The 23,236-nt window shown below is 38.6% G+C and overlaps 1 protein-coding gene and 1 long non-coding RNA gene across 15 annotated transcripts in view; one reads left to right on the top strand and one right to left on the bottom strand.

Annotated features, from left to right (window-relative positions):
- The window catches only part of CNTN4 (contactin 4), a 950,914-nt gene that overhangs the window by 386,411 nt on the left and 541,267 nt on the right, over positions 1-23,236 (bottom strand). The window lies entirely within an intron of this gene.
- LOC118904026 overlaps positions 1-23,236 on the top strand; it is a 73,278-nt gene that overhangs the window by 1,162 nt on the left and 48,880 nt on the right. The window lies entirely within an intron of this gene.

Below are 23,236 nucleotides of genomic sequence, written 5' to 3'. Positions count from 1 at the left end.
TTTCTGGAGTATTCACGCCAGAGTCTCTCTTCATTTGGGGTCGCCTAGCTTTCGGAGATGTTTCTGCCCTGAGTACACGTTACGAACAAGAACTAGGATGTGAGGCTAAGTTAAATCTTGCCTCTTTACTTCCTTTGTTTTCTGAGTCTGGCTAAGAATGGGCTGGAAGGACTGTAGCTATTGGCTCAGTCACAGAGAAACAGTTTGGGAGTCAGTATGACGAACTGGAAACTTATTTTGCTGGCCCTGTACCTCAGTGCTCTCAACTGTAACAATCAAAACATGTAAAGAGTCTGGAAGAGTGCTTGGTCAACAAATGTCCTTTACTGTAGTTATTAACGGGAAGAACGCTGGTGGGAGTCTCCTTGTGGTGACCTTAGACAAGTCCACTTACCACTCTGGGCTTCAGAGTGTCTTTCAAAAGCCAAGAGTGGGATTAAATTTGCCCCGGACTCCTAGTCTCGCTTTGACTTACTGGGCTTCAGTCCTGTTTAACTTCAGTCTCGTATCTGTCATTCTGCCCTTGAGCAAATCATGTTCTTGTGTCTTTCCCTTTTGAAGATGTTAAGAGGAAGCAATCAAGTCTAGATTATTATCACTGGTGTAGACAGAGTCAAGGATAATCCCCCAAAGAAGAAAATTCAATGTCATTTTAATTTGACCTTGCAATTTCCAGTGACTTTGGGGACTTAAATTCACCTTCCTAATTTGCTACATACTATAATTTTAATTGCCTGGTGTACACCTATTGATGACAGGGTTAAAACAGGCCTGAAGCAGACCAAATACAGAACCTCTCTCATAGACAATATAGCCTTGGATTCTTAAAAGCAGCGTGCTAGTTTGCCAGAAGCAAACGTATTCAAAGTAAAATGTCCTGGCTATCTCAGTTGAACACATGCTGTTTATTTTACATAGTTTGCTGCTTTATCTCCACACACATGAAATACTTGTTTGATGTAATAGTGTAGCTGAATCCAACACCCCCAACATTAGTACATCTTTCTTAAATAAGCCCTGGCAGACTGAGAGTTTTCTTTCTTTTAAAAAATGTTTCGAGTATACTCCTGTAGTTTTGTTATCATTTTTAAACCATCTCTTAGCACTTAGAAAACCAGTAAGTGCTGTGGCTTTACAGTTTTCAGGATGTTGGATGCTTTCAGCTGAACTGAGGTCACTCCTCAGATTGATTGTTCACTAACAGAGTAGCTTGGGAAGAAATGTAAATTTCTCTGGCCAGGAGGAAATAGAGATTGGACAAAGCCCAGTGACATTGCATCAAATTGTCATGCTATTTTAAAAGCCAATAAAAGACAAACACAAACAGGATTTTATGTACAAAGTATAGGTGAGAAAATGAAGCTGTTCAAACAATCCTTGAGGAGGTTTCTAGCTCTATATATCTGAGCAAAAGCAACATTTTGAGAAATTCACATGTTGCTAGGTTTAATATGTCTCTCAAAAAGATTATGTACATTGAGGATGACTTCAAAGCATTATTCTATCAAAATAAAACAATCAAATAAATACTTGGGCATGTCAAATGTATACCAGATATTATGAAAAGTCTTAAAGTATGAAAAAGAAAGAATAAGATGTGTCCTTGGTCTCAGACTGACCATCTTATACTTAGGAAGCCAAGACAAACGAGTGCAAAGGTAAATAATAACAACTAAGGAACAGCTTGAACATTAAATTAAAAGATATTACAATTCACTAATGATTGTGGGCGTTAAGAGAAACTTCATGGCAGACGAGGGTGATGCCTGCAAGATACTATAAAGATACTACAGATTTACTCTCTGTTCCTTTTTCTAAGAAGGTTCGTACGGAATTTTATTGTGCAATAAAGAGTACGAACTATGTGTCATTCTACTAAAGACATTCTCTCTAGAACCACTGTACTTAAAACCAAATACAATTCATGAGACCTGAAATATTTGCTCTGTGTATGTATATGTGTGTGTGTGTGTCCACAGAAGTTAAAAAAAATTATCAAGCAGCTATTTAAAATCATGGATATGGAATTGTCAGCTGATCCTCTTTTGGGTTCAAATCTTAGAAACCTGAACATGCTCTACTGGAGAAAGTATGGGTTTTGTTATATAAAAGGCTTGACATTAAGAGTAAGTTACCTAGCCTGGGCAAGTCATTCCACCTTTCTTATTGTCAGTTCCCTTAGATAAATAAGTATAACAACATTAACTTCTCAGATTAAATGAAATAATGAAAATGTCTATAAGAAGAAAAGGATGGTACAAATGCTTATGATTCTGAGGACTTAAGGAAATGGGAAGGATGATAACTGTCAAATATGAACTGAGGTAACGAAATAACAATACAAGACAGCTAGATGGAACGGACTTTATTCTTGTGAACTTCAGTAAGTTGTTTCACTTCTCTGAGCTTACTTTTCCTCCTCCGTAAAATGGGAGTATCAGTGGTACCTCCCTTCATAATCACCTGATTTAACCACAGTATTAAATGAGATAATGTAGATTACGTACCACAGTATCTGGCCCCTAGTATATGATTACTATGTCATAGCTATTTACTATTATTACTCCTCCAATCATTTCTGTGGCGAGTCATTCTCATGGATTCAGTTATATCTGATGAACTCGATTCAATTGCCAAGAAAATTTGGAACAATTTGCTAATGCTATTTGTTAATTTTATGGAAACTACAGTGCAGCTCAATGACCTTTTAGAGTTTTATTTATATTTATTCACTTTTTCCCCTGAAATTAAAAAAGGCTTTAGTTCAAAAGAGGTTAAGAAATTTCCCTTCTAAAACCCCCCTTTTTTTTTTTTTTTGGCCCTCAAACTCCTTGCATTGGAAAACCATGCCATTTTGAATCTCTCTATCCAGATCACAGAGCCATAAACATACACATCCGACTCATGACTCACCCATCTGAGAAACCACACATATACACCCTCTGCTAACTAAATATGCAGGTTTACAGAATGCATATTTAGAAAAAACTAATTTACTTCCTGTGTTCCCTGTAGCCCCATCATGTTTTCATGCAGCTGGTCCAACTTTCAATTCACAAAAGCAAAACCTCCTTAGAACCAAAATAAATACTAATCTTAAATTCAGTGTACCCTGACAGCAAATAAGTTTGCTGTGCTTACTTCAGCATGAATAAAAAGCCCGCAAGGGGACTCCTACATAAGAGTATATTTACAAGTTCCATTACCCACTGCAGAGATTGATGTAATAAACCTATAATAAAAAGCCTCATGTTATAGATTTCTCTAGTGTTTCTTATCAAACAACCTATATTATCTTGGCTGTGTATTCAATTTAAAATGGGTTTTCAATAAGTGTCTCAAAGCTAGAGGTCATTTTCACTTTGTTTTCTGACATACAGGAATGTTTACAGATACTTTCTGCCCCCAGAATTGGAAAAATATGCTTGTCTGGTCAAGTGCTTCATGGCATTAACCTATATATTTATTTTCAGCCTTTAACAGTTTTCCAAGCTGTAACAGTTGGCTGTCCCATTATCTAATTTACTTTCATTGTCAAGGAGGAGTAGATGAACTGTTCCAGATCACATCAGAGCACCACTGCAATCTCAAATTATTTTGCCGTGTGTATACTAGATATTTCAGAGAGCTTGTTTATTTGAATTTCCAAGTATCTGACCAGAACTCTCCATGAGCTGTGCTCCTGAAGGATGAGGCAAACCACTTACATGAAACTGGCAGTCCTTCTACCCCAGAAAAAGGAAGATAGATGGGAAGGTATGAGTAGACTACTTGAATTCCTATCCACATTTGGGTCTATACATCCACACTGAGTTCCAGTTACTACTATCTATCCACACGGAAAAGATTTTGCCACACTAAGCTATTCTTGCATACAAATCCAAAGCATTCATTAGTTAGACCCACCCCTTTGAGACTTGTTCAATTTATTGTCCCATTAAAATTGTCAAAATGTATCCACTCACTCATTCATCCAACAAATACTAACTTAGCCTGTATTATATTCCAGGCACTGTACTAGAGTTTGGGATTCAAATGGAGAACAAACAGACATAGCTGCTGTCTTCATGGAATTTACAGCACATGGGAGAAACTGGACATGAATCAGTCATAACGACAAACCCTCAATTACAACAGTTAAACATGCTTTGAAGACAGGATAACACAGGGGATCTGATGATGCTTCTGTGCAACTAAACCTGGGATTAGATCAAACTGCTTTTTGCATGGCAGAAGTACTTTTATTCTCAGCTTACTTTTTATCCATTTAAATTTCTCTTCAATTTCTTGGACTTTGAATAGATTTTCCTGTCTTGAGATATGATGGGTATTCTCATCTACTATCACCCAGTGAGGTAAGACTATATCTGCCCTTCCTTATAACTTAAATTATAATTATTCTATTGTTATTGCTTTTAAAATTCCATAGGATCCTTGGTCCTACTCTTCAGCACCCTTGCCAGATAATTCAGATAATTTTTGCCACAATCCTGACAGCTCCATGACAGAAAAAAGAAAACACCACCAATAAACAAAACAACACTCTCTTCTTCTCCATTCCAGAAAGTCCATCCTATTTTTTAGATACGTCAAATCATGAGAAAGTAAGTCCTAAAACTGAGGTAGAATATATCTTCAGTTTTCACCATTTGTCCAAGTTCTAGGGCTACTGCAAACAAGTCAGCCTCCTCTTCTATATGATGGTCCTTCAAATATTTGAAAGTTAACAACCCAGTAGGATTACCCCAAACCAAGAGTCAAAAGAAACTCAGTAACACTGCAATGATTTGCATATTCATTTCATTAGCATCCTCTGGCAAAGAGGTACGAGGCTACTACATGTCCAAGTATTCAAGTTCTATCATTTCAAATTGCTCTGGCCGTGTATAATCCTTTGTTTCAGCTCTTTAGACTCCGTTTCCTTTCTGTGTTACAGACAAGTCAGGTATCTCAATACAGAGCTGTATTTTTTCAAGGTGAACTGCCCTGCATGTCGGAATACTGGGGAGCAGGAAACAGAACCAGAGGGGAGACCACTACATGAATATGCGGCGGTGCATTAAACCGAAATCAAGACCCTTAATTCAACTTTTATGAGAACAGTAGAGAAACTTTCACTATCAATCTCATTCTGAGAAAGGTGAAGGGCATACAGAACCAAAGAGACAGCTTGTCATTAAAAATGTTAAAAATAGAAAGCCTGGTGCACACACTGGGTGGTGCAATAGTGCACACTCATTCTTTAACAGACAAGATTTCTCTCTGCAGTTATAGCTATGAATCTCCCAAGTCTAACATCCCTTAACTCTCTTCAGAGTTACTGGTTCAAAAGGCAATGTAAGCTTCTCATTAAGATTCTGTATCACACTGGAAGGAGGAAGACTAAAACAAAGATTTTCTAAATTCCTTGAAATATCAGGATTCATATCATTTATGGGTTGTGACTCTTTTAGAGAGAAAGTGACCATGAGTGACTTTGCACTTTGGGTAGACCATGAATTTCATCAAAAACAATTATTTAGGGAAAATTTTTCAAAGCTATCTGCCTTTTGGGGTGAGATGCTAACTTGCTTCACAAAATTCTCTGCTTTCTAGGATGTACACTGCACATAGGATGTCAATGGGTCAAATTCCTCCCTGGCGTTAACTGGGGCATAATATCCAGCACATTAATATCTACCGGAGTAGATAAGATAATAAGGGGAAGCAAAGAAGTTATGACCCAGACCTTCCAGAAAGCACTGCTAGATTCCTATTTATTTTTACAAACCTAAATCCAGGTCTCCCACCTGGACTTACTGGGGTTAGAAAGAAAGGACTGGGGGAGGAGGAGGTGACAAATGAAGCAGCCTATAAGAAAACCGCCACACTCTTCCCAAACATTCCTTTTCTACCCCAAAGACTGATTCTTCAAATACATATTGCAAGGAAGGGCTGAATGCTTGTAATGACTAAGGACTGAGAAAAAATAACACCATTTTTTGTTCATTTTCAGAATTAATACCCTCAGGCTGGCCTCATGAAGTCTTTTGGAAAAGGGAGATACAAATCATAAAAAAAGCATGGGGGGTGGAAAAGGAATAATGATTTAGTGACTCTAAAGCATCTACTTTTTTTAAATTCAAATTTTCAAACTTTATGCAAGTACAAAATAAGTCACAAATTGGGACGTCCCTGGTGGTCCAGTGGTAAAGAATCCGCCTTCCAATGCTGGGGACACAGGTTTGATCCCTGGTCGGGGAACTAAGATCCCACATGCTGCAGGGCAACTAAGCCCACACCACAGTTTACTGAGCGAGCGCCTCAACGAGAGAGCTTGGGTGCAGCAACTAAGACCCAATGGAAGGAAGGAAGGAAGAAAAAAAAAGTCACAAATAGAAAGGTCCCTAACAATCCATTTGTATACATTCTATAACAACTGATGGAAATTATTGCAAGATTAGGCTAAAGTAGTATATTCAAGCTATGTTTGAAATGAGACATTAAGGTTCCATAATTCTAAATAGAAGTAATGTGCCCAGTTCCCTATGCACCACAGACGTTTTAACCCGTGATAAATTATTGTAAATACAGTATGAGACTAGCTAGAGCCTATTTACACCTTCCAATTAGCTGCCCTTCAGCACTAAAAACAAAAGCGAAATGGTAGCATGAGAACTGTGCCCCTGGTGTACACCCCTTTCTATTTCCACAAACAGAACCTTTTGCTTTATGTTTTTCATCAACAAATTCAACTTTGGGATTTAAAATATATTGATGGAAAAAGACATTTTCATGACATGACAACAGCCAATAATTGTGAAAATGGTCATCTCCTTGCAACACATGTCCACTTAAAACAATGTAAGTACTCTAAGTGTTTCACGACACTTTCAATTGAGAAGTAATACATGTGCTGTAAAGTCAACACATACACCTCAGATTTTAGGCTATTTTAACATTATGGTCACAAACAATGTAACTCTGAAAGTAGCACAATAATTTAAATTATTAAGAATCCTTTTAAGGCCTTACAATCTGTATACTTTTAAGAGGCTTCCAACTTTAAGGGGGTTTTCTTAGACAATATTCTCAACAAACAACAAAGTGGTTGGCAAAGGCAACAAAACTGAGGGTCAAGATGAATTCTTTTTTTCAATGGTCTTTCCAGATCCCTCTTGAATTCTCGTAGCTCAGCTTTGGGGCAGAAGGAGTTGATAAAGCTCATCCCCTGAACAGAAACTCAGCAATTAATTGCTTACAGGAAGGAAAGCAAGGCCTTGGGGAAATTAGCAAACATACATCTGCTTATCAGGTTAGTTTTAGCTACCAAGGACAATAAAACAAAAGAAAATAAAGCAAAAACAAAATAAGCAACCAAAAAACAATAGCAAAACAAAAGAAAACAAAACATGCTCCGCTTTTCTGTAAGTACCTGTATTCTTAACCTTTCTGTTTACCTGCTGCTAGCTGTCCCTATGTAGCCACTCATAACTCAGTCAAAACCACATCCTGGATTTGGCACAGATGAACTGGTCCCTTGGTCTTTAAGGAAGAAGAAACTGCAAAGAATTAAAAGTTCATTTATCTAGTGCCCATTACATGCATGTGCATCAATTTACACTAGTAACTGATGGGAAAGAAAGGAAATGCATAGTCAAGAAGACTGTTATTCAACCTTACGGTTACCAGGGAGGAAAGGGAGGAAGGGATAAACTGGGAGATTGGGACAGACACATACAGACTACTATATATAAAATAGATGACTAATAAGGACCTACTGTATAGCACAGGGAACTCTGCTCAATACTCTGTAATGATGGAAAAATAATCTCAAAAAGAGTGAATTTATGTATATGTAAAACTGATTCACTTTGCTGTACACCTGAAACTAACACAACATTGTAAATCAACTCTACTCCAATACAAATAAAAAAAATAAAAAAAAAGAAGACTTTGCTTGTTACTCAAACCCTAAAACAGCTGGAAGTTATATAAGGAGTTTGGTATAGACAATGGAGGTTGAAGGCAGAGGTTTCAGAGAGAAAACAGGAGAAAGAAGAATACTTCAGGCTAAATCACTTGACCTACACAAATGCAAGGAGCAAAGTTTAGTGGACTTAAAGGCAGGAAATTTGAATTATATTCTCTGGCTCATCAGTTACTAACTTTTTGATCATAGATTAGTCACTTATTTCTCTTTCCTGAGCCTCAGGTTCCTCATTTGACAATTCTCTTAAGATATTTCCTATGAACTGAAGATAAAATATGGAAAACTGCTCAATCGACAGGTTAGCTGGTAGATACCACCAAAGGAGCAATTGTTAAAGGAGTGAATTTAGCAGTTAAAAAGGTAGTTTAAAACATGTGTATTGAGTATTAAAGGAATGTGTTGAAATATCAATATAATTTAATAACTGACACGAATAAAAAAATAAGCCCTTTTGTAGAGTGAATCACAATTTTTTAAAAAAGCTTTCACGTACATTTTCTCATGTGAATTTTAAAACTTTTTTGAAACTGTACACAGAACAGATTTATGAGCCACAGAAGAAAATGAGCTTCATTAATTTATAGTCACAATTCATTTTTCAACCAAAAATGGTGTTTCCCAGCATGAACACTGACTTTCATCGTCACTTGGCTCTGAATACATTTCTAAAAATAGAAAGGTAGCTGTTGTCAAAAGTGAAATCTGACTTCAAAGGACAAGGATTTACCAGCAGTTTTAAATAATCAGAGGAATAAAACACAAGCCATAAAGAAAATTCAAAAAGAGAAGATCCATAATAAATGTTTTAAACAATAGCAGAAGGGCAATAATAAGTATGTAGTTTGGGAAGCATACTTCTTGGATGGAGAATATACATTCACATGTGAGAAATCAAGTCAAGCAAATACAAAATGACTTAACTTACTAAGGCATGGGTTCCACTGGGACCTGTATTACTACTTTCTTCCTTCACATCCTTGGGCAAGTCTTTCTAATCTTTGGGCCCCTGCTCAGGTTTCTTTGCTAAATCCCTTGGGTCTAGAAATAATAGAACACCATCTGGGAAGTCTTCTATCTCTTCACTCCCTCTCACATCCCACTAGTAACCCCAGGCTGGGTTAGATTCCGGTTGGATGCTATGCTTCATTGTAGCTGCACTGTAGTCAGTGCTCAGTTTCTGTCCAACACTTACTGTATTTCAGGGGGAGTGTGTGTGTTTAGATTAGCAGATCCGCGAGGGAAATGTGTGGCTTTTTAGAACACATTCCCAGTAACTAGTGTGGACCAAGAATGTTGCCGGCCATATCAGTAAACAAAGGATGTTGCAGCCACCAAGCCATCAGCCACTGCAGCTTCCTGCTCTGACTATGTACCCTGAGGGGATTCAGAGTGGAGAAAAACAGGATACTGGCCCTAGATAGTTAAGGTGCATAACAAAGGAATGATCTCACTGAGCCCAGACTCTTGAGTCTTCCCATACAAAGAAAAGCGCTAAATTCATTGACTTGAGATATCTGGTTTTCCTTCAGTTTACAGTAATCTCTTGATGTTCCAGCAGCGGGGGGTTTTTGTTGCAAAAAGTTTGCCTGTCTACCCTGGTTTCTCCCTTATCTCTTTGGAGCCATCCCTCACAGCGATCTGAGAGTCTGTCTCCTGGACCTATGTCCTCAGTATATCTGCCGAATAAAACACATTTCTCAACTGTTAGGTTGTGCATTTTTTTCAGTTGACATTAGCATAGGCGCTTATTTATTTATTTTTTTTTTAGCATAGGCGCTTATTAAATATGTGTTTTGTGAATGAATGTATGATGAGATGAAGTTTTTTTCTCTCTCTTTTGCTCTCAACTTTCTTTGGTGGTTTTGATAACACTATCCAATCAGAGGAAGAGATGGATTTTATTTCAACCTGACATCCAGGGTATATGCTAAGAGGAGGTCATTCTTGGAAAAGGGTGGTTCCACACAAATCTGATAGAACTGAATGGCTGACAACCTACATAGGTGGTCCTGGAGAAGAAATTGTATTTTAGAGAGAAGGAGGGAGTGAAGGCATTAAAGAGACCCATGGATCAAAGCTACAAAGGGATCACAGGAAGAACAAAGGAGTGAGAGAGAGTCCTAAGAACAAATTCTAACCCCCTCTCTAGACCCTCATTGTAAGAGAGGAGGCTCTAAAGATGGGATAAAAAGGAGAGGAGGGTGGTAGAAGGATGGAGCACTTAAATAGACTGCAGTGGCCACTTGGACTTGAATCCTTATCCTGCTAGGTTAGAAGACATGACAAAGGAAAAGACTGGAAAGGGTCTCATAATAGGATTATAAACAAGTTAGTTGTTCTTTAAGATTCCTCCAGCCTATAAAATGCCAAGCCTTTATAGTCTAACCTGTAAAAGATTGCTCATCTTCCAAACTGAAATGATGAAGAAGAAGCTGGTAAAGTTTCCCAAATATCTGCAGGCTATTTCAAAGTACACAAAGGATATAGGCATTCAAATAAAATAAATGACATTAAAATTACATAGAGATGGTGGTTCCAAAGGCAAAGTGGTATTTTACAGGGAAAAAAAAATCTTTAGAGCATTTGCTTTGAATTTGTTATACATACTCTCAGTGATGACTGGGAAGGGTTTGTATTTTGAAATGGGTATACAGCAGAACACAGTAATTTGCTTAAATGTCAACTGAAAATTACAGTTTTCTTAAAATCTAGAAAGAAACATGCATCTAATTGTAAACGTATTGCTTCAGCAACGAGGTAAGTGTCTTTCCTAAAGTGACCATTAAAGCCATTTAATATTAATAACTGTCAAGCAACAAAGATTGTAAAACGGAAAATGGAATTAATATCGCTTTTTCAGTAAGCAGAAGGCTGGTACCTGTACAGCAATTTAGAAGTTACAAAATTCTTTTCCCTATCCTGGCTTACTTTATATCTTTTTGTGAGGATATGTGTTCCCTTTCACAGATAAGTAAAAGCAAGTCTTTAGAAGTGAAATGACTTGCCTGAGTTTACATAATTCCTACATTTGTATAATATCAGTAAGTCTATTTGTATAATATGCAGCAAATCTGAAGTGTGAACCCAAGTCTCTGGACCGTAAATGTTATCATCTTTCTATGGCATGAGTCTGACACACATGCTAATTATCAGAGGGAAAAAAAAATAAACATGTGGTGTTGAAAGACTAACTGTAGCCACAGAAACTGGACAGAGATTTTGAGATAAGGCATAGATTATATATGCTTTTAAATACATTCATCCTGGTATGAGTCCTGAAGGCAGAGCATCAGGATAACTGCCACATGTAGGTCAAGTTCTATCTTGGGGTTATGTGCTGAATTATGTTCCCCCCCAAATTCATAAGATTGAAGCTATAACCCCCATAACCTCAGACTGTGACAGACTAGGTGACAGTGCCTTTGAAGAGGTGATTAAATTAAAATGAAGCCCTTAGAGTAAACCCTAATCCAACTGACTGATGTCCTTAAAAGGAGAGAAAATTTGGAAACACACAGAGGAAAGACCTTTAAATATACAATGAGAAGGCAGCTCTTTGCAAGCCAAGGAGAGAAGCTTCAGGAGAAACCAAACCCGCTTACATCTTGATCTTGAACTTTCAGCCTCCAAAACTGCGAGACAATAAATTTCTGTTGTTTAAATCACCCAGTAGGTAGTACTTTGGTATGGCAGCCCCAGTAAACTAATACACTAGATAACAGAAAATGATAAGGAAACTCTGATATGTGTGCATATTCTTTCAAGAGGGTAACAATGATAGTAATGGTTAACTCTTACCGAGTTCTTACTATGTGCTAGAAAATATTCCAAGGGTTTAACATGTACTAACCCCTGTAATTCTGACCACGATTTAATGAGGTAGGTACTCTTTATTATTCCTAATTGAAAAATGAAGAAACTGAAGCACAGACAGACTAAGTAACTTACACAAAATGCTTAGCCAATATTTGAACCCAGCATCTAGCTGGATTTATAAAAATGATCATTAATAAATGTTCACTGAGTTTCATAAAAATATTATTGAGTCCTAGAAATTGAGACTTCATTTTAATACCATTCATATATCTTTAGTAGAGACCAGATACAACTGTTTACAAAGCATCTTCTATTGCCAGCTCCATCATAGCAGATACCTTCACATGCTATACCATATGAAATCACAGTAATTCTAGAAGGTATTGATACATTACATCTTATACTTTCTTATTTTTACAGATAAGGACACTGACTCTCAGATAAAGTCAGCTGCCCAATATCAAAGTCAGCAAAAGTAGAAAACAAATATTAGGCCCTGGTTTGTTTGAATCCCAGTGTCATACATTTTCTACTGCAGTGATACACCACAGTAGTTGAAATGATAAAATTGAAGAATTAGTATAAATCATTTTTGGAAGAGATGTCATTTTTGCATGTATATGTCTCTGTGTTTAAACATACTCTGAAATGTGAAAAGATGTTAGAGGATGAAAATCTGGGACCTGACTTTTCCTTGTTTTGAATAATGTGTAGTAAGGCAGGAACTAGCTTTATACCATCCACTTCCCTGTTCACCATGAACAACAGGCAAACCTCAACTTTGTGATTTTTTGGCTAAGGACATTTTTAACTAAACTCTTTCACATATTCCCAGTAGACAATGAAAAGAATGTTGGGGCCCAATTTTTAAATGGAACATCTTGAACAAGTCACAGCAAAGGAAAATTTGAGTCCTTGATAATTTAAGTGTTATTTTTATTACTAATGTGAATTCAACCCTGGCAAATTAAAACAGGAAGAATTAATTGGATATGCAAATGAGATTATTCAGTATATAAATCTAATTACATACCAATTTGCTTTAACAGCATGAAAAAAGAATAAATTGTTCTATGTAAATTGATTGTCTTAAATAACCACCTGTAGCCCAACAAAAATTGTCTTGGAAAAGCTATATTGTAAGTGCAGACATCTAAGTAACAAATGTTCTTCATAGATCTTGTCACAAGTATCTCTTTACCATGAAGCCTGCTTATACTCCTGATGTACAATAAGGTATTATCAGGTTTCTAGAATGTAAGGAAATAATGTCACAAGTGGGCTTTTTTCCCAGAGAACGATAGATTGATAAGACACATTGATTTCTGAAACACTTATTGCTTTCACACAGACTAGACTTGAAATCTGAGCAATTTACACATCAAAAAATAAGAAGGAAAAATGGGTGAAGTGTGCCAGTTTTTGTTAATTTAGCAGTGGCTCTCAAATCTATTTAATCAAATGCTTCCAATACGATAGAGCAACCCCCCTCTACCACTCATCTTTAAAATTATTTTCTTTGTCACTCAGTTTAGGCAAATGAGTTTTGAATACTTAACTGGGAAAGGAGGCATTAATTCATGAGGCCTGTGTCTTGGGAATAAGCAGAGTAATACTAGACATTTGCAAAATAACCAGAGGGGTTAGCTGCTTTTCTCCCCATTGGGAAGTACCATTGTGTCTACCGCCTTAGGCAAAACTGACATACAGCCCAAAGAGAAGTATCAGGCCAGTTTTCTCAGGGGTTAGCCACACTAAGACTGGGTCCATTTTCAGTGACTCAGATCAAAGAGCTCAAAGGTCCTAGTTTCTGTGACTCTCCTACAGACAGATCACAGAGGCCATGGTGAGTTAAATTCATGGATTCATCCTGGGGAATCCAATTTCACCTTAGTCTTGTCTTCTCAGGTTTAGACACAGGTATTTTGCAGAACAGTGGACAAATAAAGCATGTATTGGAATTGAGTGGTAGACAGATAGATAAATAGACAGAGGAATGGAAGGACGGATGGATAAGAGACAGATGGACAGACAGAATGAGCATAGCAAGACCGGTGTAATTTCCCTTTGCCATCAGCATTCATCCTTGGCTCTAAGAATCAAGAGAGGTTCTAAAAAGAGCTCATAAGATAGTAAACATATTAGAAACCAAAATCTCGGTAGCTGGTGTAAAGAAGGCTGCGGAGCAATTTGTCCAAAGGAGACTTTTTTTCTACTGCAATGTGAGTACAAGTGTTGCTGAACCCCTCTTCAATATCTAAAATAAAAATCAGCAATGACAGCTGGTACTGTACGAGTGTTGCTGAACCCCTCTTCAATATCTAAAATAAAAATCAGCATCAGCAATGACAGCTGGTACTGTTGTTGAGAGTCTCTCTGCCCAAGTTCTTTGCTTTGGGGAGATAATTAGAAATTACCCTTAGGGGATTCCTTATCTACTCTTCCCTCCCTGGCAAGGAGGAACACCAAGTGGGAAGCAGGGCACAGGAACAGATGTCCTGGCTCCGTGCTCCTACTCCCTGGCTACAGTAAATGGAATCATAAAGAGGGATCTAGGGACTTCCCTGGTGGCAGAGTGGTTAAGAATCTGCCTGCCAATGCAGGGGACATGGGTTTGATCCCTGGTCCAGGAAGATCCCACATGCCGCAGAGCAACTAAGCCGTGCGCCACGACTACTGAGCCTGCACTCTAGAGCCCGCAAGCCACAACTACTGAGCCCACGTGCCACAACTACTGAAGCCCACATGCCTAGAGCCCGTGCTCCGCAACAAGAGAAGCCACCGCAATGAGAAGCCTGTGCACCCCAATGAAGAGTAGCCCCCACTCTCCACAACTAGAGAAAGCCTGCATGCAGCAATAAAGACCCAACACAGCCAAAAATGAATAAATAAATAAATAAATAAATAAATTTATTAAAAAAAAAAAAAAGAGGGATCTAAGTTAATGATAGTGTCGAGGGATGAACCTGAAATCAGGGTCAGGCTGACTGTGCCCTTAAGCTGAGAGGAATGGAAGACACAACGGAGTGATCAGGTACCAGGGGAAGATGGGTTCAAATCTGATAAGAACAAATGAATTTGAACAAAAAGAAGGAAGCAGCTCCCAGAGAAGTTCCCTAAGCTAGCATGTAGAAGTGCAGCAGATTTTATAAGATGCTTATGACCTCAGACGACGGCAGTCAGGGATACTTTGAAAGAGACTCAAAAGCAGTGGCCTGGTCTCACTCTACTCTTACCAACAAAGCTCCAAACATGTAAACCAAAACAGTGACAATTACATCACCTCTTTTATTTCCTTCCTGGCTCTTACCACTATCTCAGGCCATTTATATTAACTTCTTTATTATCTGTCTTCTCCAGGTGGAAGGTGAGCAGGTATTCCTGGCCTGTGTTTTTACTCCCACATTCTCAGCATCTAACCCAGCGTTTGCATTGTAGGAGCCCTACAAATGCTCAGTGCGCAGAAGACAGGCATGCACGCAAGTCGCTGGATCAGAGAACACAGTTTGATAAGATTCCAGTAGCCAAGCACTATGAGGTCACTTGAGGGGAAGAGATTAATACACGGGGATAAAAAGGGCTCCATGGTGATGATACAGCTCAGCTTGCTTTGTTTAAGCACTTCCTATGTGACAGGTATTGTGCACAGTACTTTAAAAGGATTATTTCAATACAATCACATCTGCCCTAGGAGGTATGTACTAATACCATCAACCTTTTCTAGAAGTGGACACAGGTTTAGAGCAGTTAGGTCACTTGCCCCAAATCATACAGCCCATCTGTTGGTGGATTTTGAATTGGTATCCAAGCAATCAGAATGTATTATGTCTCTTGGGTCTTGAAGTACAGGCAGGGTTTTAAAAAAATAGAGATGACGGAGCTAAGGAATATCAGGGACAAAGACAGAAGGACAAAAGTAGGTGAAGTTTTTAATCTTCTAACTGCAGAAATAAACATATGTGCACTCATGGAACAGGAAGAAAGAAGTTGGGGGTTGGATTAGCGACAGACAGAAAGGCTAAACATATTACATTTGGCCATAATATAAATATACACAGAAGATGCATATACATACTTGCTTCTAAGTATGCACACCTGTATACTGGAAGGTATTGGTACTGAAGAGAACCAATACACTCTATATAGTTTATGTGGCTTATATGAGGAAAGAGAGTATCTTCTTTCCCCACATTTTCACGAAACATTTAGGGATCCACCAATGTTAAGGTGTGAAAAAGCATGATATAATTAAATATATTATTCAACATAATACAAATATGGCTTGCAATCTGACTGGCTTTTAAAGTTCCATCTGTCAATACAGGCTATAACGTAATCCTAGCTTCTAAGCAATTTTCCTTGCTGGCATCAAATAAACTCCGGCAAACCAGCAAAGAACAAAATTTAAAAAATTCACCACCAGGATATCAAATTGTAATTCATCGTGCTACAAACTTTGCCACAATCTGCGGGGCTATTTAGAGTAATGAGAACTGTAAACAAGTGCCATCCTGAGGACAAAGTAGAAAAATATCAATAGAAAAGAAAATATGGACCAGTCTTAATAGTAAGTCTGCAAACTGTTTCGGGAAGGGGGAGTAAAGTTGATGAATTTAACATTCTCCATGACAGAATTTATCTGCATTTATTTATTTGGCCTATGGCAAGATGGTTTTAATCAGATATCTCCTGCAGTCATGAGGATTAAAATAACCTAGATATTTTAATGCCAAGACTGATTTCTGGACAATCTAAGTGTTTCTTCTTTTCATGTCTCTGTGAAATATGTGAATAATGTGTACTCCCTGGGAAAAACCAACAGAATATACACAAATCATTTCAAATGCATTTACAGACAAATTCAATAGGTTTTTTAACACTTGCATGCCACAGTGGAACTACCTATCATAATTAACGGAATAATTTGGTAACAATCAAGCATATGACAACATTTAATTTCATCCATCATTAAAATGTGATGGAGAGGACCTTCAAGATAGCAGAGGAGTAAGACGTGGAGATCACCTTCCTCCCCACAAATATATCAAAAATACATCTACATGTGGAACAACTCCTACAGAACACCTACTGAATGCTGGCAGAAAACCTCAGACTTCCCAAAAAGCAAGAAAATCCCCATGGACCTAGGGAGTAGGGCAAAAGAAAAAGGAAAAACAGAGACAAAAGAATAGGGATGAGACCTGCACCTTGGGGACGCAGCTGTGAAGGAGGAAAAGTTGCTACACACTAGGAAGCCCCTTCACTGGTGGAGACTGCGGGGTAGCGGGGGAGAAGCTTTGGAGACACGGAGGAGAGTGCAGCAACAGGGGTGCGGAGAGCAAAGCAGAGAGATTCCCACACAGAGGATCGGTGCCGACCAGCACTCACCAGCCCGAGAGGCTTGTCTGCTCACCCGCCGGGATGGGTGGGGGCTGGGAGCTGAGACTCAAGCCTCAGAGTTTAGATCCCAGGGAGAGGACTGGGGTTGGCTGTGTGAACACAGCCTGAAGGGAGCTAGTGCGCCACAGCTAGCCGGGAGGGAGTCCAGGAAAAAGTCTGGAACTACCTAAGAGTCAAGATACGATTGTTGCAGGGTGCACAAGGACAGGGATTCAGAACACTGCCTAAACAAGTTCCAGAGATGGGCGTGAGCCGCGGCTATCAGTGCAGACACCAGAGACAGGCATGAAACGCTAAGGTTGCTGCTGTAGCCACCAAGAAGCCTGTGTGCAAGCACAGGTCGCTATCCACACCTCCCCTCCCGGGAGCATGTGCAGCCCGCCACTGCCAGGGTCCTGTGATCCAGGGACAACTTCCCCGGGACAACACATGGCATGCCTCAGGCTGGTGCAACGTCATGCTGGCCTCTGCCGCAGCAGGCTCACCCCACATTCCATACCTCTCTCTGCCCCCGGGCTGAGTAAGCCAGAGCCCCCACATCAGCCGCTCCTTTAACCCCCTCCTCTCTGGGCGAAGAACAGACGCCAGAGGGCAACCTACATGCAAAGGCGGGGCCAAACCCAAAGCTGAACCCCAGGAGCTGTGCGAATGAAGAAGAGAATGAGAAATCTCTCCGTGCATCCTCAGCAGCAGTGGCTTAAATCTCCACATCAACTTGACGAACTCTGCATCTGTGGAATACCTGAACAGACAATGAATCATCCCAAAATTGAGGTGGTGCACTTTGGGAACAACTGTAGACTTGGAGTTTGCTTTCTGTGTCTAATTTGTTTCTAGTTTTATGTTTATCTTAGTTTAGTATGTAGACCTTATTATCGTTGGTAGATTTGTTTATTGATTTGGTTGCTCTCTTCCTTTTTTTTATATATATTTTTTTCCTTCTTTTCTTTTTGTAACCATGTATGTGTACGCTTCTTTGTGTGACTGTGTCTCTATAGGTTTGCTTTTACCACTTGTCTTAGGGTTCTGTCTGGTTTTTTTTTTTTAGTGTAGTTTTTAATGCTATTAACATTGGTGGATTTCTTTATTGGTTTGGTTGCTCTCTTCTTTTTTTTTAATTACCTTTTTATTATTTTATTTTAATAATTCTTTTTACTTTTTATTTTAATAAGTTTATTTAATTTATTTATTTATTTTTCTTTCTTTCTGTATTTTTTCTTTTCTCCATTTTCTTCTGAGCCATGTGGCTGACAGGGTCTTGGTGCTCCGGCCGGGTATCACGCCAGCGCCTCTGAGGTGGGAGAGCCGGGTTCAGGACATTAGTCTACCAGAGACCTCCCAGCCCCTCATAATATCAATCAGCGAGAGCTCTCCCAGAGATCTCCGTCTCAATGCTAAGACCCAGCTCCACTCAACGCCCAGCAAGCTCCAGTGCTGGACACCCCCTGCCAAATAATTAGCAAGACAGGAACACAACCCCACCCATTAGCAGAGAAGCTGCTTAAAATCATAACAAGTTCACAGACACCCTAAAACACACCACCGGACAAGGTCCTGCTCACAGGAAAGACAAGATCCAGCCTCGCTCACCAGAACACAGGCACCAGTCCCCTCCACCAGGAAGCCTACACAATACACTGAACCAACCTTACCCACTGGGGGCAGACACCAAAAACAACGGGAACTATGAAACTGTAGCCTGCGAAAAGGAGACCCCTAAACACAGTGAGTTAAGCAAAATGAGACAACAGAGAAATATACAGCAGATGAAGGAGGAAGGTAAAAACCCACCAGACCAAAACAAATGAAGAGGAAATAGGCAGTCGACCTGAAAAAGAATTCAGAGTAATGACAGTAAAGATGATCCAAAATCTTGGAAATAGAATGGAGAAAATACAAGAAACGTTTAACAAGGACCCAGAAGAACTCAAGAGCAAACAAACAATGATGACAACACAATAGATGAAATCAAAACTTCTCTAGAAGGACTCAATAGCAGAATAACTGAGGCAGAAGAACGGATAAGTGACCTGGAAGATAAAATAGTGGAAATAACTTCCGCAGAGCAGAATAAAGAAAAAAGAATTGAGGACAGCCTCAGAGACCTCTGGGAAAACATTAAACACACCAACATTCGAATTATAGGGGTACCAGAAGAAGAAGAGAAAAGAAAGGGACTGAGAAAATATTTGAAGAGATTACAGTTGAAAACTTCATTAATATGAGAAAAGAAATAGTCAATCAAGTCCAGGAAGGGCAGAGAGTCCCATATGAGATAAATCCCAGGAGAAACAAGCCAAGACACATATTAATCAAACAATCAAAAATTAAATACAAAGAAAAAATATTAAAAGCAGCAAGGGAAAAGCAACAAATAACATACAAGGGAATCCCCATAAGGTTAACAGCTGATCTTTCAGCAGAAACTCTGCAAGCCAGAAGGGAGTGGCAGGACATATTTAAAGTGAGGAAAGGGAAAAACCTAGAGCCAAGATTACTCTACCCATCAAGGATCTCATTCAGATTCGACGGAGAAATTAAAAACTTTACAGACAAGCAAAAGCTAAGAGAATTCAGCACCACCAAACCAGCTCTACAACAAATGCTAAAAGAACTTCTCTAGGCAGGAAACACAAGAGAAGGAAAAGACCTAAAATAACAAACCCAAAACAACTGAGAAAATGGTAATAGGAACATACATATCAATAATTACCTTAAATTTAAGTGTGTTAAATGCTCCAACCAAAAGACATAGACTAGCTGAATGGATGCAAAAACAAGACCCATCTATATGCTGTCTACAGGAGACCCACTTCAGACTTAGGGACACATACAGACTGAAAGTGAGGGGATAGAAAAAGATATTCCATGCAAATGGAAATCAAAAGAATGCTGGAGTAGCAACTCTCATCACAGTCAAAATAGACTTTAAAATAAAGACTATTACAAGAGACAAAGAAGGACACTACATCATTAACAAGGGGTCAATCCAAGAGGAAGATACAATAATTATAAATATTTATGCACCCAACATAGGAGCACCTCAATACATAAGGTAAATGTTAACAGCCATAAAAGGGGAAATCGACAGTAACACAATCATAGTAGGGGACTTTAACACCCCACTTTCACCAATGGACAGATCATCCAAAATGAAAATAAATAAGGCAACACGAAGTTTATATGACACAGTAAACAAGATGGACTTAATTGATATTTATAGGACATTCCATCTAAAAACAACAGAATACAATTTCTTCTCAAGTGCTCATGTAACATTCTGCAGTATAGATCATATCTTGGGTCACCAATCAAGCCTTGGTAAATTTAAGAAAACTGAAATAGTATCAAGTATCTTTTCCAACCACAATGCTATAAGACTAGATATCAATTACAGGAACAAAAGTGTAAAAAATACAAACACATGGAGGCTAAACAATACACTACTAAATAACTAAGAGATCACTGAAGAAATCAAAGAGGAAATCAACAAATACCTAGAAACAAATGACAATGAAAACACGATGACCCTAAATCTATGGGATGCAGCAAGAGCAGTTCTAAGAGGGAAGTTGATAGCAAAACAATCCTACCTAAAGAAACAAGAAACATCTCAAATAAGCATCCTAACCTTCACCTAAAGCAATTAGAGAAAGAAGAACAAAAATCCCCCAAAGTGGGACTTCCTTGGTGGTGCAGTGGTTAAGAATCTGCCTGCCAACGCAGGGGACGTGGGTTTGAGCCTTAGTCCAGGAAGATCCCACATGCCTCGGAGCAACTAAGCCCGTGCGCCACAACTACTGAGGCTGTGCTCTAGAGCCTGTGCTCCGCAACAAGAGAAGCCACCACAATGAGAAGCCCGTGCACCCCAACGAAGAGTAGGCCCCACTCGATGCAACTAGAGAAAGCCTGCGTGCAGCAGCAAAGACCCAATGCAGCCAAATATAAATAAATAAATAAATAATTTTTTTTAAAAACCAAAAAACAAACAAACCAAAAAACCCCCCAAAGTTAGCAGAAGGAAAGAAATCCTAAAGATCAGATCAGAAATAAATGAAAAAGCAATGAAGGAAACAATAGCAAAAATCAATAAAACTAAAAGCTGGTTCTTTGAGAAGGTAAACAAAATTGATAAACCATTAGCCAGAGTCATCAAGAAAAAAAGGGAAAAGACTCAAATCAATAGAATTAGAAATGAAAAAGGAGAAGTAACAACTGACACTGCAGAAATACAAAGGATCATGAGAGATTACTATAAGTAACTATATACCAATAAAATGGAAAACCTGGAAGAAATGGACAAATTCTTAGAAAAGCACAACCTTCCAAGACTGGACCAGGAAGAAATAGAAAATATGAACAGACCAATCACCAGCACTGAAATTGAAACTCTGATTAAAAATCTTCCAACAAACAAAAGCCCAGGACCAGATGGCTTCACAGGCGAATTCTATCAAACATTTAGAAAAGAGCTAACACTTATCCTTCTCAAACTCTTCCAAAATATAGCAGAGGGAGGAACACTCCCAAACTCATTCTATGAGGCCACCATCACCGTGATACCAAAACCAGACAAAGATGTCACAAAGAAAGAAAATTACAGGCCAATATCACTGATGCCATAGATGCCAAAATCCTCAACAAAGTACTAGCAAACAGAATCCAACAGCACATTAAAAGGATCTTACACCATGAGCAAGTGGGGTATATCCCAGGAATGCAAGGATTCTTCAATATATGCAACTCAATCAATGTGATACATGATATTAACAAACTGAAGGGGAAAAACCATATGATCATCTCAATAGATGCAGAAAAAGCTTTCGACAAAATTCAACAGCCATTTATGATAAAAACCCTCCAGAAAGTAGGCATAGAGGGAACTTACCTCAACATAATAAAGGCCACATATGACAAACCCACAGCCAACATCATTCTCAATGGTGAAAAAGTGAAACCATTTCCACTAAGATCAGGAATAAGACAAGCTTGCCTACTCTCACCACTATTATTCAACATAGTTTGGGAAGTTTTAGCCACAGCAATCAGAGAAGAAAAAGAAATAAGAAGAATCCAAATCAGAAAAGAAGAAGTAAAACTGTCACTATTTGCAGATGGCATAATACTATACATAGAGAATCCTAAAGATGCTACCAGAAAAGTACTACAGCTAATCAACGAATTTAGTAAACTAGCAGGATACAAAATTAATGCACAGAAATCTCTTGCATTCCTATACACTAATGATGAAAAATGTGAAAGAGAAATTAAGGAAACACTCCCATTTACCATTGCAACAAAAAGAAAAAAATACCTAGGAATAAACCTTCCTACGGAGACAAAAGACCTGTATGCAGAAAACTATAAGACACTGATGAAAGTTATTAAAGGTGATACAAACAGATGGAGAGAAATACCATGTTCTTGGATTGGAAGAATCAACATTATGAAAACGACTATACTACCCAAAGCAGTCTACAGATTCAATGCAATCCCTATCAAACTACCAATGGCATTTTTCACAGAACTAGAGCAAAAAATTTCACAATTTGTATGGAAACACAAAAGACCCCGAATAGCCAAAGCAATCTTGAGAAAGGAAAATGGAGCTGGAGGAATCAGGCTCCCTGACTTCAGACTATACTACAAAGCTACAGTAATCAAGACAGTATGGTACTGGCACAAAAACAGAAATATAGATCAATGGAACAGGATAGAAAGCCCAGAGATAAACCCACACACATATGGTCACCTTATTTTTCATAAAGGAGGCAAGAGTATACAATGGAGAAAAGACAGCCTCTTTAATAAATGGTGCTGGGAAAACTGGACAGCTACATGTAAAAATGAAATTAGAACATTTCCTAACACCATACACAAAAATAAACTCAAAATGGATTAAAGACCTAAATGTAAGGCCAAACACTATAAAACTCTTACAGGAAAACATAGGCAGAACACTCTATGACATAAATCACAGCAAGATCCTTTTTGACCCACCTCCTAGAGAAAGGGACATAAAAACAAAAATAAACAAATGGGACCTAA

Source organism: Balaenoptera musculus, chromosome 11 (genome assembly GCF_009873245.2).
Source record: "Balaenoptera musculus isolate JJ_BM4_2016_0621 chromosome 11, mBalMus1.pri.v3, whole genome shotgun sequence".
NCBI classification, from domain to species: domain Eukaryota; kingdom Metazoa; phylum Chordata; class Mammalia; order Artiodactyla; family Balaenopteridae; genus Balaenoptera; species Balaenoptera musculus.
Note: the sequence above shows the minus strand (reverse complement) of the source record. Positions and strands in the feature narration are given on the sequence as shown.